The sequence below is a fragment of the Odocoileus virginianus genome, chromosome 20 (genome assembly GCF_023699985.2).
Source record: "Odocoileus virginianus isolate 20LAN1187 ecotype Illinois chromosome 20, Ovbor_1.2, whole genome shotgun sequence".
Lineage (NCBI taxonomy): Eukaryota > Metazoa > Chordata > Mammalia > Artiodactyla > Cervidae > Odocoileus > Odocoileus virginianus.
This window is the reverse complement of record NC_069693.1, coordinates 45,022,632-45,038,789: the sequence shown is the minus strand read 5'-3', so window position 1 is coordinate 45,038,789 and position 16,158 is coordinate 45,022,632. Positions and strand designations below refer to the sequence as shown.

At 39.6% G+C, this 16,158-nt stretch overlaps 1 pseudogene; it reads right to left on the bottom strand.

The window, feature by feature from the left end:
* Positions 1–12,643: 12,643 nt before the first annotated feature.
* Positions 12,644–12,814, bottom strand: LOC110148291 (small ribosomal subunit protein uS14-like; annotated as a pseudogene).
* Positions 12,815–16,158: the final 3,344 nt, after the last annotated feature.

The window sequence follows — 16,158 nt, the reverse complement described above, 5'->3', positions numbered from 1 at the left end:
AAGAATGGAGGCAAAGATTAAGAAGATGCAAGAAATGTTTACCAAAGACCTAGACGAGCTAAAGAACTAACAGAGATGAGCAATACACTGGAAGGAATCAATAGTAGAATAACTCAGGCAGGAGAATGGATAAGTGACCTGGAAGACAGAAGGGTGAAAATCATTGCTGCAAAACAGAATATAGAAAAAAGAGTGAAAAAAAATGAAGGCAGCCTAAGAGACTTCTGGGGCAATGTTAAATGCACCAATATTTGCATTAAAGGAGTCCCAGAAGGAGAAGAGAGAGAGAAGGGACACAAGAAAATATTTGAAGACGCAATAGCTAAAAACTCCCCTAACATGGGAAAGGAAATAGTCACCCAAGTCCAGGAAGCACTGATAAAAATTAAAGACAAGCATAAAATATTAAAAGCAACAAGGGAAAAAAAGACAAATAACATACAAGAGAACTCCCATAACATTATCAGTTGATTTCTCAACTGAAACTCTACAAGCCAGAGGGAATGGCATGATATATTACAGGTGATGAAAAGGAAAGACCTATAACAAAGAATATTCTACCCAGCAAGACTCTTGCTCAGATTTGATGGAAAAATCAAAACCTTTACAGACAAGCAAGAGTTAAGAGAATTCAGCACCACTAAGCCAGTTTTACAACAAATGCTAAAGGCAGTTATCTAGGCAGGAAACAAAAGAGAAGGAAAAGACTGAAAAAAAACTAAATCCAAAACAATTAAGGAAATAGTAATAAGATCATAATACCAATAATTACCTTAAATGTAAATGAATTAAATGCACCAAATGGATTAAATGGCTGGGTGGATACAAAAACTAGATCCATATATATGTTGTCTACAAGAGACCCACCTCAGACCTAGGGACACTTACAGACTGAAAGTAAGGGGACAAGAGAAGATTTCCACACAAATGGGGTTCATAAGAAAGCTGGAGTAGTGATACTCATATCAGACAAAATATACTTTAAAACAAGGACTGTTATAACAGATAAAGAAGGGCACTACATAGTGATCAAGGATTAAATCCAAGAAAAAGATATAAACAATTATTAATACATATGCACCCAACATTGGAGCACTTCAATATGTAAGGCAAATACTAACAACTGTAAAGGGAGAAATCAACCGTAACCCAATAATAGTGGGGGACTTTAACACCCCACTTTCATCAAAGGATAGATCATCGAGACAGAAATTAATGAGGAAACACTGGCCTTAAATGACACTTTAGATGAGTTAGACTTAACTGATACTTGTAGGGCATTCCAACCAACAAAGTTAAGTTCCCTTGACCACCTCTCCTAATTCTGGCTCCCCCCATCTCACACCCAGAGGTAATGTATTAGTTTGAGTTTTATAGTTTCCAGACTATTAATAGATATGTGTGGGCATGCTCTGTTGTGTCCAACTCCTTGTGACCCCACGAACTGTAGCCCACCAGGCTCCTCTGTCCATGGGATTTCCCAGGCAAGAATACTGGAGTGGGTTGCCAATTCTTATTCATATATGCATATATGTGTGTGTGTGTGTGTGTGTGTGTGTGTGTGTACACACACACATTATATATAATGTCCTTAGAAAATGGACAGTATTTGTTTATGTGTGTGAGTTCTTTTAGCTTTTTGAAAGAAAATAACTTTGATATCTTACTCTTTAAGTTGCTATTAGAGCAAGTCTTGAATATAACTCATCTAGAATATAACCCAATCTAGAATTTTCTCATTCTTTTTAATTGCTACCAAGTCACTTCATTATCAAGGCTCAGAAATAAATCAATAAAACATTTCCCACTTTCCTATGGTTATTCTCTTACCTTTTGTAGTTTCCAAACCAGAAAACCACATAGACCCACATCAAAGGGTTTAACAGATAATAAAAGGAATCATTTGTGAAAGGAAAATGTCATTGTGAATGCATTATTTGAAATAAAAATTTCATCTGGCATTACAAATCAAGGTGGCAGAGTAGAAGAATGTGTGCTCATCTCCTCCTGCAGGAGCATCAAAATCACAACTAGCTGTTGAAAAACCAACAGGAGGACACGAACCCATCAAAATATGAAATCCCACATCCAAAGAGGAAAGTGAAAAGGTTTCTTGATGAAAGTGAAAGAGGAGAGTGAAAAAGTTGGCTTAAAACTCAACATTCAGAAAACTAAGATCATGGCATCTGGTCCCATCACTTCATGGCAATTAGATGGGGAAACAATGGAAACAGTGAGAGACTTTATTTTGGGGGGGGCTCCAAAATCACTGCAGATGGTGATGGCAGCCATGAAATTAAAAGACATGTGCTCCTTGGAAGAAAATCTATGACAAACATATTAATATGCTAGAGAGCTGCCGGAGCCGCACACGAGATCCCACCCATGACAAGGTCATGAGGGAGAAAACCTGATGGGCAAGGCGGATCAGGTTTTCAGGGATTCCGAAAAGCTGCCCCTGGCGCTCACCTTAAAGATGATATCTGTCTTTCTGATGCTTGCTTCAATAGACTACTCCCTAATTTCTCTGACACAGGCAGAAGGCCTTCCCTGATCTCTTTCCTAATAAGGATCAATTTAGAACTTTAATCAATAAGTTTCCCAGGTGGTGGTGTTTTATGAGATTATCCAGGGTGAAAGGAGTGTTTTAATTTAAACTCCTTTGCTGGTATTTTAGTTTGTTTGGCAAATGCCCTTGGTACTAATATGCATGATTGCTTATGACACCCTAATCATAAAACAGCAAAAAGAACCTGATCACATAAAGGCCCTAATAGACACAGAGCCCTTTGGGGGTGAGGAAGCCCTATTAGAGAACATAAAAATATTATTCTAAAAGTGGTTATAGTTAAAGATTTAGAAAAATAAGAGTTTAAACCTGTTAATTTTAACCAGGAATGCTAAACAGGGGCTGCCTCACTGGAGCTGCAGAGTCTTTGTGTGGTAAACTTTTAGATAAATTTAACTGATAACTTCTGCAAAAGGACTGACCTTTGTGTTCATTAAAGAATAGATTACGGAAAACAGCTTTGCATTCACCTAGGTCATAAAATGTCAATAGGCCCCAAGGCCAGAAGATAATGTACAAGACCCTCATAAACAAAGAGGTATGCAAAAAACACCCTGGTTTCATGAAGAACAAACTGATGTAATGTTAAACTATCTTCCCCTTAGAAATGTACTAATTTAGGGTATAAAAGCCATGGTAAAAAATAAAGCATTGCCAGACTCTGCCAGCTGCACCCCCCATCTGGTCACTCTCTTTCTCTCTCTTTCTCTCTCCCTCGCAGACTTGGCCCTATCAAGGCTGGTCTCACGTGTCTTCTATCTCTTACCGATGCCGTTCATCCTGAGGGTACCCCCTGGATCCTGCTGGGGCTGGACCCCGGCAGAGAGCATATTAAAAAACAGACATTACTTTGCTGACAAAGGTCCATCTAGTCAAAGCTATGTTTTTTCCAGTAGTCATGTGTGACTGTGAGAGTTGGATTATAAAGAAAGCTGAGCACCGAAGAATTGATGCTTTTGAACTGTGTTGTTGGAGAAGACTCTTGAGAGTCCCTTGGACTGCAAGGAGATCCAACCAGTCAATCCTAAAGGAAATCCATCCTGAATATTCATTGGAAGGACTAATGCTGAAGCTGAAACTCCAATACTTTAGCCACCTGATGCCAAAAACTGACTCTTTGGAAAAGACCCTGATGCTGGGAAGGATTGAAGGCAGGAGGAGAAGGGGATGACAGAGGATGAGATGGTTGGATGGCATTAGTGACTTGATGGACATGAGTTTGAGCAGGTTTCAGAAGTTGGTGATGGACAAGGAAGCCTGGCGTGCTGCAGTCCATGGGGTCACAAAGAGACAGACACGACTGAGCAACTGAACTGAACCAAAAGAGCCACAAGATGGTAAGAGAGGTGCAATCATGATAAAATCAAATCCCATACTTGCTGGGTGGGTGACCCACAACCTGGAGAATGATAACAAATTTCTCCCACTGTTGTGAAGGTTTTGAGACATATTGTTGGGCTTCCCAGCCTGGGGATCCAGCAAAAGGACTAGGAATCCCCAGGGAATATGACTGAAGGCCAGCAGGATTTGATTACAGGACTTCCACAGGACTAGGGGAGACAGAGACTCCACTTTTGTGCAGACAAAATCTTGCACAAACCAGGACCCTGGAGAAAGGAGCAGTGGCCCCACAAGAGACTGAACCAGACCTATCTGGTAGTGCTGGAGGGTCTCCTGTGGAGCTGTGGGTTAGCAGTGGCACACCACAGGGACAGAGGCGCTGGTAGCAGCAGTCCTGGGAGGAGCCCCTTGGCAAGTGAGACCTCTTGGAGGTGCCATTAACCTACCATGGAGCCTGGAGACCCCAAGGCTGGGTCATCTCAGGCCAGACAACAGGGAGGGAGCACAGCCCCACCCAGCAGCAGATAATTGGATTAAAGTTTGACTGAGCCCAACCCTGCCCACCAGAACAAGACCCAGTTTTCCCCACCGACAGTCCCTCCCATCAGCCTCTACCACCAGAGGGCAGACAGAAGAAACGAGAACTACAATCCTGCAGCCTCCAAAAGGAAAGCCACAACCCCAGAAAGTTAATTGAAATGAAAGGGCAGGGGATTATCTCCCAGATGAAGAGAGTGAAAATGTCAGTCGCTCAGTCTTGTCTGATTCTGCAACCCTGTGGACTGTAGCCCACCAGTTTCCTCTGTCTATGAGGCAAGAATTCTGGCATGGATAGCCATTCCCTTCTCCAGGGGACCTTCCTGGCCCAGGGATTGAACCTGGGTTTCCTACATTGCAGGCATGTTCTTTACCATTGAGCCACCAAGGAAGACCCAGATGACAAAATAAAACCCCAGAAAAACAACTAAATGAAGTAGAGACAGTCAACCAAATCCAGGAAGCACAGAGAGTCCCAGGCAGGATAAACCCAAAGAGGAACACCGATACACACAATAATCACACTGACGAAAATTAAAGGTAAATATAAAACATTAAAAGCAACAAGGGGGGAAACAACAAATATTAATAACATACAAGGGAACTCCCATAAGGTTATCAGCTGATTTCTCAATAGAAACTCTACAAGCCAGAAGGGAATGGCACAATATATTTAAAGTGATGAAAGGGAAGAATCTAACAACCAAGAATATTCTACCCAATAAGACTCCTGTTCAGATTTGATGGAGAAATCAAAAGCTTTCCAAACAAACAAAAGTTAAGACAATTCAGCACCACCAAGCCAGCTTTACAACAAATGCTAAAGGAACTTCTCCAAGCAGGAAACACAAGAGAAGGAAGAGAACTACAATGAATAACCTCAAACAGTCAAGAAAATGGTAGTAGGATCAAGCATATGGATAATTTCCTTAAATGTAAGTGGATTGAATGCACCAGCCAAAAGACAGACTGGGTGATTGAAGACATGTGTTTGTATATATACTTCCACTTACCACATTACTCTACTTAACCCCCTAGATTGTGTAGTTATTTTATGCTGTTAGGTTAGCCGTGTTTCCATGATGGCTTGCAATTATAAATATTTTTTATTTTTGTCTGGCTATTAACTATGAAACTGATTAACATCTTTTACTATTGATTGTGCTATGCTGTGCTTAGTTGGTCAGTCGTGTCCAACTCTTTGTAACCCCACAGACTGTAGCCCACCAGGCTCCTTGGTCCATGGGGATTCTCCAGGCAAGAATACTGGAGTGGGTGGCCATGCCCTCCTCTAGGGGATATTCCCAACCCAGGAATCAAACCTAGGTCTCCTGCATTGTAGCCAGATTCTTCACCAATTGAACCACCAGGGAAGCCCACTATTGTGATTACATAATTATTATTCATTTTGATACCATTGTATGATGATTGGTCAAAAGAAAATAATAGAATTCTGTATCACTAAAACCACCATTTAATAGAAAAATCTGTAACTACTTTTTAAAATCCAGATACATGTTAGAATTATCTGGAATTTTTTGAAAAATACAAATGCCCAGGTATTGTTTTTTTTCCAAAGCTTCAGATGTGATTCTAATGAGCAGCCAGGTTTAAAAACAACTGGACTATATGATGATGTTTAACTTTTATCTAGTTTCACTTTTTCTATTTCATATTCAGCACTCCCATTTCTTTTAGTTCATGTTTTCCAATTTCTCCATCTCTTTTTTGTTGTTCTTTCTCAAGTGCAGTAGAAAAGTTTATATAAATATAAACATATATATAATAAGCATAATATATATATTTTAGAAAACTTATGAATTTTTGCTTAGTTAAAAAAAATTATGACATTTTGGTCCCACTTGTTTGACTAAGTATGAATAGAATGCTAGATTTCTAACTTATATTCACTCAATGTTTTGATATAGTTCCATTTATTCAGGCATCTAGTATTACTGGAAACAGTGACAGACTATTTTCTTGGGCTCCAAAATCACTGCAGATGGTGAGTGCAACCATGGAATTAAAAGATGTTTGTTCCTTGGGAAAAAAGCTATGACAATGTATTAAAAAAGCAGAGACATTACTCTGCCGACAAAGGTCCCTATAGTTGAAATTATGGTTTTTCCAGTAGTCAGGTATGGATGTGAGAGTTGGGCCATAAAGAAAGCTGAGTGCCAAAGAATCGATGCTTTTGAATTGTGATGTTGGAGAAGACTTTTAAGAGTGTCTTGGACTGCAAGGAGTTCAAACCAGTCCATCCTAAAGGAAATCCATCCTGAATATTCGTTGGAAGGACTGCTGTTGAAGCTGAAACTCCAATACTTTGGCCACCTGATGCGAAGAACTGACTCATTGGAAAAGACCCTGATGCTGGGAAAGATTGAAGGCAGGAGAAGAAGGGGATGACAGAGGATGAGATGGTTGTATGGCATCACTGACGCAATGGACATGAGCTTGAGCAAGCTCCGGGAGATGATGAAGGACAGGGAGGCCTGGTGTGCTGCAGTCCACGGGGTCACAAAGAGTCAGACATTACTGAGCAACTAAACAACAAAGTATTACTGCTAAAAGTATAGCAAGCTTACTATTTTAGTGATTTTTTTTAAAAAAAATCTTGAATGAGGCTTGAAACTTTTAATCCAATTCTGAAAATATAAAGGAATACTGTGTTTAAGTAAGACAGAAAGAAAAACACCAATACAGTATACTAACACATATAAATGGAATTTAGAAAGATGGTAACAATAACCCAATATGCGAGACAGCAAAAGAGACACAAATGTATAGGACAGTCTTTTTGACTCTGTGGGAGAAGGCGAGGGTGGGATGATTTGAGAGAATAGCATTGAAACATGTAAATTATCATATGTGAAACAGATCGCCAGTCCAGGTACGATGCATGAGACAGGGTGCTCAGGGCTGGTGCACTGGGATGACCCAGAAGGATGGGATGGGGAGGGAGGTGGGAGGGGGGTTCAGGATGCGGAACACATGTACACCCATGGCTGATTCATGTCAATGTATGGCAAAACCACTACAATATTGTAAAGTAATTAGCCTCCAATTACAATAAATAAAATTTTTTAAAAAGTAAAAAGTACTTTAAAAACCAAAACAAATAAATAAAAAATCTTGAATGAAGCTCGAAACTTAATCCAATTATGAAAATATAAAGAAATACTGTGTTTAAAAGAAAACAAGAAATGAACATGTTATGTGTTATTAACTAAAGTAGAGATTTTGTTCAAATTTCACAAAATTTTATGCTAGTGTCCATTATTTATTTTCACACCTTACTCAAGATTCCACATTATATTTAGTTTCATTGAGCAGCTTCAGCTGCATGCAACAAATTCTGATAAATTATCTTTTCATATTTGTTCTGATACAAATGTTTTCTAATTTTTCTTGTTATTGTTTTGTTAGATACACCCATCATTTAAAAGTGGACATTTAATTTCCAAATACATTGCCTTTTTAAAGTATCCTTGATATTAATTTCTCATTTTGGTATTAATTTCTCATTTAAATGCTTTCTTCTCTGCAATCACCCTCTGTTTTTCCAATCTCCTAACCTTCTTGAGGCTTTCTATGACTAAGTCAAAGATCTCTCGTGGCAAATGTCACATTGTGCTTGAAAATAAGTGGGTTATTTTCAAATGTACTTTTATATTGATATCTAACATAATGCCACAGTGATAAGAGAATAGTCTCTAGATTATTTCAATCCTTTTTGGCTGTGAAATTTTTGCACCTTGTTTTATGTCCCTGGGTATGCTCCAGTATCTCCTAGTTTATAGTCTATGGGAACTTGAATAGAATTTGTGCCCTGTTTTGTGTGAAAATTGTATAAATCTTAATTATGTTGAATTAAGGGCTTTTCAGGTCTAGTGTATCATTCTACTTTTCTGTCTATTCATTCTGTTAATTTTTGAGAGTTTTACATCAAAACTTCAACTGAAAAATCTTAATTTATCTACTTAAAAAATAATTAATTGTAATATATAGTGGAACTACATGCAATTTTGTTCTGTATTTTCCAATCTACTATAAATCTGTTATCATACTCTCATAATTTAAAAAAATTTTAAAAATTAAAAAAAAAAAAACTTCATCTGACTTAAAAAAAAATGTGTGTGTCTCAAAAATACCAAAAAGAGAAAAGTGGAGTGTTTGAATCATCCCCAGAGGGCAGTGTTGTCCTCAGTGGAGCAGACTCACTAGGTTCCCACCAGTTCTGTACAGTTACTCCTGGGGGAACCTGAGCTCACTGGTTTCACATTTCCGAATGATGATGTAACTCCCCTTCAGGTTTGCAGCTGCCTTGACAGCCTAGACCTTAATCTGGCCTTGGTTCAAATTTTTTGAATTAAAATAGTCAAGAGGAGAGAACACAGAAAATGATCATTCAGTGACTGAACAATAGGGAGCCAAAATCTCAACCTTTTCCTCAGTTTAGAAACAAGGCCCATCACGTCCAGGCTACAAGATCTAGAATGAAACCAGGAGGAGATGATGCTCGATTCTCCCTTGCGTGTCTGAACCAAGTTACTGAGACCCTATATAAACAGCCACAGAGTTGGCTTCTGTTGCTATGTGGTGGTGAGCTACAGAAACAGACTGGCCAATGAAAGCAAAACTCAGCAACAAGAGAAATAAATCTTGGAAGCACCTAGGGTAGCTTATGGAATGGAATAAAAAGCAAAAGGACGAGGCTTTAGAAGGATAGGTCCCAGGGAAGATCTGGGTTTCAAGGGAGTGGTCTCTTTGAAGTGCCTTCTCCAGGATGATCTGCTTCCCCAGCATTCTATCTTTATATCATCTGCTCAAGATTCCGATTCCTACCAGACTTCACCTAGCCAAGCTCAGTCACATCCATCCTCTGGCTAGGGGAGGGCAGGCATCTTGATTGACAGCCTTATCAGCTCCTGTAGCGATAGTTTGCTAAGAAAATTCAGGGTCCCACAGTTACCAGAAGAGGAAAGATATACACTGAGGAAGGAAAAACTCGGATGCCCATTCTGTTAGATGACCATTTCACAATTATTGACTGACTTCAGTGCCTGATAGAGATTGGCTAGAGGAGGAGAAAGAAGTGAGTGGAAGAATAAGAGGACAAAGAAGAAAAGAGGAAGAGGGGAAAGAGGAGGAGGAGAGGGAATCAGGAAAAGTGCCGTGAGGGCCCTGGGGACCTGAGTAGAAGGGTTCAGCCCAGGCTGTAGAGCCTTCCCTTTCTGTTCCCCTAACTAGTGACCATCATTCCAGCTTAAAATAGTCCTGGTAGTTAGTCCAACCTCTGATCCACCACCTTTTGAAGATCTCTTTGTTTCTGGACATTTCTCTGACTTTGTGTGGGTTTTGTCTGGTCTGAAGAAATTAACACTGCAATAAAATATTCTGATACCCATATCCACAGCCTCAGATCTGCACAGAGTTGATAAACTTAAAAAAAAAAACCAAAACACTTGTCAGTATAGAATAATTTCCTTCCTGTCTTTTTTGATTGCAAATTTATAAAAATAACATGGTTGAAATTATGCAATATATTAAGTTTATGACATGCTTTTCTTACTTATAAGAAACATTTTCCTATGTCCCTAAAATTCTTATAATTTCAGTGTCTATAGAATATTCTACCCTATAATGACAATATAATTCATTTAATGCTAATGGTTAAGGGCTTAAAGTCTCTACTAAGAAGGACCTGGGTTCAAATCTTACCATTTTCTTCTTAACACTATCCATATTGCTTATTCCTCTCTGGTTTCAGTTTCCCCATCTGTACATGGAGATAATAATAATACCTTCCTCCTAGGTTGTCAGGAGGATTAAATAAGAGGACACATGTAATGCTCTTGGCACAAGGATACCCATATTACTGACCTCAGATCTGGCTGATTGCTGCCTGAAAATCAACACGTGAAAAGCAAATGTTGGTAGAAAGAAATGTTGATTTGGTCAGAAAAGCCAACAATTTGGGGAGAAGGTGGATTCATGTCCCCCAAACCAACTCTGAAGATTCTGTTTGGCCATGAAATTTCTTAAAGGGAAAGGAAGAAGTAATCTCTTTAATTATTGATCTCAATGATCTGTGAATCATTGAGATGTGGTAGTAGTTTTGTCACTAAGTTGTGTCCAACTCTTGCAACCCCATGGACTGTAGCCCACCAGGCTCCTCTGTCCATGGGATTTTCCAGGCAAGAATACTGGAGTGGGTTGCCATTTCCTTGTCCAGGGGATCTTCCAGACCCAGGAACTGAACCAGGGTCTCCTGCATCGCAGGCAGATTCTTTACCAACTGAGCTACAAGGGAAGCCCCTAATCATTGAGACAGGGAATCAGATTCATCATTGTATCCTACTGTGTGCACACTTGTTGACTCCTTCTGATCTTTCTTTAGATGCTATCTTGTTCACACAGTTTGTTCACAAGATTACTGAAGAGAAAGCTAAGGAAGAGATCTGGTCATCTGTTAATTACTTATTCCTCATTTTTACTTCTTTGGTCTATGGAAAGAACCAACATGTTAAGCTAAGCATTGTGTGATCGAAAGATTTGAAAGTTGCTCTTTGGCTTGAGATGAGTAGAAGATGAGGGCACCTGGCTTAAGGTTAATTACAATGTAGCTTTGCTAAAGTATTGTAAGACAAAAAGGAGCCCCCTGCAGATGGTTCCGAAGAAGGCAATGGCACCCCACTCCAGTACTCTTGCCTGGAAAATCCCATGGAGGGAGCAGCCTGGTAGGCTGCAGGCCATGGGGTCACTAAGAGACAGACACGACTGAGCGACTCCACTTTCACTTTTCACTTTCATGCACTGGAGAAGGAAATGGCAACCCACTCCAGTGTTCTTGCCTGGAGAATCCCAGGGACAGGGGAGCCTGGTGGGCTGCCGTCCATGGGGTCACACAGAGTCAGACACGACTGAAGTGGCTTAGCAGCAGTAGCAGCAGATAGTTCTTTCCTGTTAAAGCACTCTTTCCTGCCAAAAGTTGTGTGTACCAAGTGAGTACCTATAAATTTTCACTGGTATCATAAGAGGATTTTTTCCTTCAAGTTTTTGCAAATGTAAACGGCTCTGTATTGAAAATCCCAGTAGAGAGACCCCTGAAGTTAGAGCTTCTGCCTATGCACTTCTTCAAGGCTCTCACTACAGTTTGTCAGTTCTGCAGTATTATTTATGATAGAAAAAAGTCTGCCTATATGTGGACCTGCACAGTTGAAACTTATGTTGTTCAAGATACTTACTGTATTGACAATAAAGTCTCAATTTGTCTCTGTCTCCCTCTTTCACTCCCTATCCCACTATGTCATCCAGACTTCTGTTTTGACTATCCCCTATCTCCAGCCCCCAATATGGCTCACCATCTACAGTCCTACAGGAAACCAGCATCTGGGGTCTTGTCACAGAGAAGAGCCCAAGATTCAAATATTGATTTTGCTTTGCAATTTGGAGACTGCTTTGATCAGCCTGCATTGTGTCAGCATTTTACACTACCTGTTACCTCTGTGCTTTTCTCATTTACCCACCCAGATAAAGTAATTTCAGGAGCATTCGTTGCCATTCTGTGCACCATTTAATTTAGCTCTTAATTTTTTTGAAAGATGTGTGCCTGCCTGTTCCCATCAGTGTCTTTTTTCAGAGCAGTGGTTTTGTTTCTATGGCAACTGAAAGGTCTATTGTAATCAAATAATTGAGTCCCATTAAATTGCAATCTTCTCAGCCCCACTACAGCTTGCTCTGACTTTTATGCTGTATTATGCTGTTTTTCTTCCGTATTCTCAATCAGGCAGTTGCCATTCATTCCATTGTGATGGGCAGAGGCCACTCAAAATAACACTCTAGACGTCTAGAATAGGCATTAAAAAAGATGATACGCCCTTCAAATGCCAAAGTCAAAAGGTATATGTGCAATTGCCCTTTTAAAAGAGCAACCCCCCCAAATGTTTGCCTTAACAACATTCTCGGGTCATAATTGCCTTTGATTTACATATTTGATTCTAAGTTGGATTAGGCCTTTCTCATCCCATAATAATAACACTAATAAGCTACCATATATTGAATACATACTATGTGCCAGGCCTCATGCTAAGTCTTATTTTTAAGTTTTTAAATTTTCATTTTATATGCAAAGAACTAGCATTGTTTCCGCATAAGGCAGAAGTCTTGAATGACCCATTCAAGGAAGTTCATTTAGCCCAACTTAATGAAGCTGATGCCCTTCAAGAACTGCTGCAAACATTGGCTGCACATATTGAGGCTGTATTTCTGGACTAGACCATGCTAATTTGATCAGACCCATTAAGAGTGAAAACCCTGGCCACATTTTCTTGCACAGCTCTAGTAGAGCTGCTGGTGGCCCATGGTCTAGGCTTCAACAACGCAGAAGTGCTACGTGCTTTTTCTTTTTTTTTTCAGTTGTTATTCAATAAAATACAAGCCTTCAAATTTTAAGTGTGGTGCATTTTCAGGCAAGGAAGCAGAGAGGACATGAGGTCCCACAGAGAAATTGGGTAGAGGGTTTTGGGCTTCCGAGGGCTATTGGTTACAGGCTATTCTCCGGGGGCAGATGCTGACACACAGAGGGAGAGCTGGTAGTTTATTTAAGATAGATCTGGTGTTTCTTGGAAAACATATCCTAAGACTAAAGAGACAGAAGTCTGTCCCTCTCCACTCATCTGCTCAATATCCTCTCTAAAGTAATCCCACCTTCTTCCTTGGAAATGAACTCTGACTGCCTGATTAAGGATGCCAAAGAAAAGCAGCATAATATAGTAAAAAAGTTAGAGCAAGAAAAACAGTTAGTGAATTAATGTCCTGATTTCCTTTTAGGGAATGATCTCTCCTCCATGGTGTGGTGTCTTGGTGGGAGAGTAAATCAAGGATCCTACCACCCACTGTAGAAAGCAAAGTGACCAAGCCTGGCCCAGCTGGGAGAGGGTGAGTGGCCTAAGCGTGGCTTGGTCAACAGCTCCAGAAGTCCCTCCAACAAACGTCCTTTTGCTTAATTTAGCCAGAGTTAGTTTTTGTTGTTTGCAGACAAAGAAACTAAGGTAAGGACCTAGTTCTGAGAAATAGAGGAGCACAGCTTAGTAGAACATAAGTCCATGAGAGAAGAGGGTTCAAAGGCAGATTTTTACCATTTCCAGGTATGTCAAGGCCCATCCTGGGCATGAAGAAAGAGGTAGGACCATTAGCTTCTTGATTTAAACTTTTGTCTCCTAAATATTTACAAATCATTCATCTGACAAAAGACTTAAATCCAGAATATACAAAGAACAAATGCAACTAAATAAAAATACAAAAGAATCCAATCTTTAAATGGGCAAAAGATTTAAATATACAATTCAAGAAAGAAAATGTGGCTGTTGAACACATGACAAAATGCTCAATATCATTAATCCTTAGAGACATGCAAATAAAAACCACAATGATATACTAATACATACCCAGTAGAATGTCTGCAATCAAAAAGACAGATACAGTAAGTGTTGGTGAAAATGTGGAGAAAACAGAACCCTCATGCATTAATACTTTTGGTGTAGTCACTTTGGGAAACAATTTGATCTTTTCTTAAAAAGTTAAACTTAAAACTTCCATATAAACCAACAATTCTACTTCTAGGTATCTACCTAAGAGAAATGAAAATATATGGTCACACAAAGATCTGTATCCAAATGTTTACAGAAGCTTTATTAATAATAGTCAAACAAATGAAAACAGTCCATACATTGATTCTGGTGAATGCTCAGTGATTAAAAAAAAGAAGGAAGTTATGATACATACTACAAGTCAATGATCCTCAAAAACATTATGTTAAAAAGAAGACAGACACAAAGACCACATATTGTGTGATTCCATTTACATGAAATACTCAGAAAAAACAAATCTATAGACAAATAGCCAGAGGAGGAAACGGCAACCCATGAAATGGCAATTCACTCCTGAAGAAATTCATGGGCAGAGGAGCCTGGTGGGCTACAGTCCATGGGGTCACAAAGAGTTGGACATGGTTGAGCAACTAACACAAATAGCAGATTAATGACTGCCTTTGGCTAGGAATAGGAACAGGGAAGGATTGCAAATGAACATGAAACATCTTTTTGGGATGATGAAAACATGTTCTAAAAGTGGATTTTAAAATTCTGTAAATTTTCTAAAAATCACTGAATTTTAAACATAAAAATGAGTCACTTTGATAGTATATAAACTATATATCAAAGGCTATTTTAAAAAAAAAACCCATCTCTCATTTCTGGGAAGAAGGCATAGAGAAGTAGTTGCTTTCTACCCATTGTCAGTTCAGTTCAGTTTAGCCGCTCAGTCATGTCCGACTCTTTGCGACCCCATGGACTGCAGCACACCAGGCCTCCCTGTCCACCGCTAACTCCTGGACTCTACCCAAACTCATCTCCATTGAGTTGGTGATGCCATCCAACCATCTCATCCTCTGTCATCACCTTCTCCTCCTGCCCTCAATCTTTCCCAGCATCAGGGTCTTTTCAAATGAGTCAGCTCTTCGCATCAGGTGACCAAAGTATTGGAGTTTCAGCTTCAACATCAGTCCTTCCAATGAACACCCAGGACTGGTCTTTAGGATGGACTGGTTGGATCTCCTTGCAGTCCAAGGGACTCTCAAGAGTCTTCTCTAACATTGTATCCATTGTAGCTTCTACCCATTGTAGCTGACATTAAATGTTATGTCTCTGGTGTGAGGAACATGTAAATTCCTAAAACAATGAAACTAGAAGGGCCCTTATAGCAGTTTTAGTTGAATTCTCTTTTTTAAAATGACAAAAATCCAACTTAAAATGGTTTAGTCAAAGTAACAAGTGTCAATTATCTTACACAAGTGAAAATTTCAAGGGCATGTTAGTTTCAGACACATCTGCATCCAAGGGCTCAAATGATGTCACCAGTTTTTCTCATCTTCTCTCTTTCTCTCTGTCTCTCAATTCAGATTTCCTCCTATGTCAGCTCTTGTATCCATTAGATGGCCCCAGAAAGTTCTTTCAATACATCAGTCCCAAAGAAAAGAGATCCTTTTCCCCAGTAGCTTCCACAACACCTCAAGTTGACTCTTACTAACCCAACAAACCACACTCTTTAATTTCTGATTCAATTGGGCAATCTGGTACACCAATATAGTTTGAGAGAAGGAAAAAATTGATTCCCAAAGGAAAAATCAAATTATAATAATCAGAAGAGGACTGGATGCTTGGCAGGCAAAAATAAGAGAAGTTCAATAGAGAAAGCATTTGGTTATACCCTGAGGCGAATAGAAAGTTGGAGGCTTGCCTAAGGCAGCAGGGAAGCTCAGAGGAGTCTGGAGATCACGTGCTTCCCCAAACCCACAAGACAAGCAAGTTTCGGCGTCCAGTGGGCGATATGGGTTATCATCATGGAGAGGACACACCAAGTCTTCCCTCCCATCAGGATATTCCACAGGTTGTTCTCTGTGCCAGGCTACTGTATCAGAGAGAATCCTGGCAGTAAACAACTGTTACATTCAAAGAGGGTAACTATCTTAGTTCATTCAGGCTGCTATAATTGAATACCACAAACTGGGTGGCTTGTAGATGACAGAGATTGATTTCTCACAGTTCTAGAAGCTGCAAAGTTCAAGACTAAGGTGCTAGCAGGTTTCCATGTCCGGTGAGAGACTGATTCATAGAAAGTTGCCTTTTTGCTGTGATTTCAAATGGTGG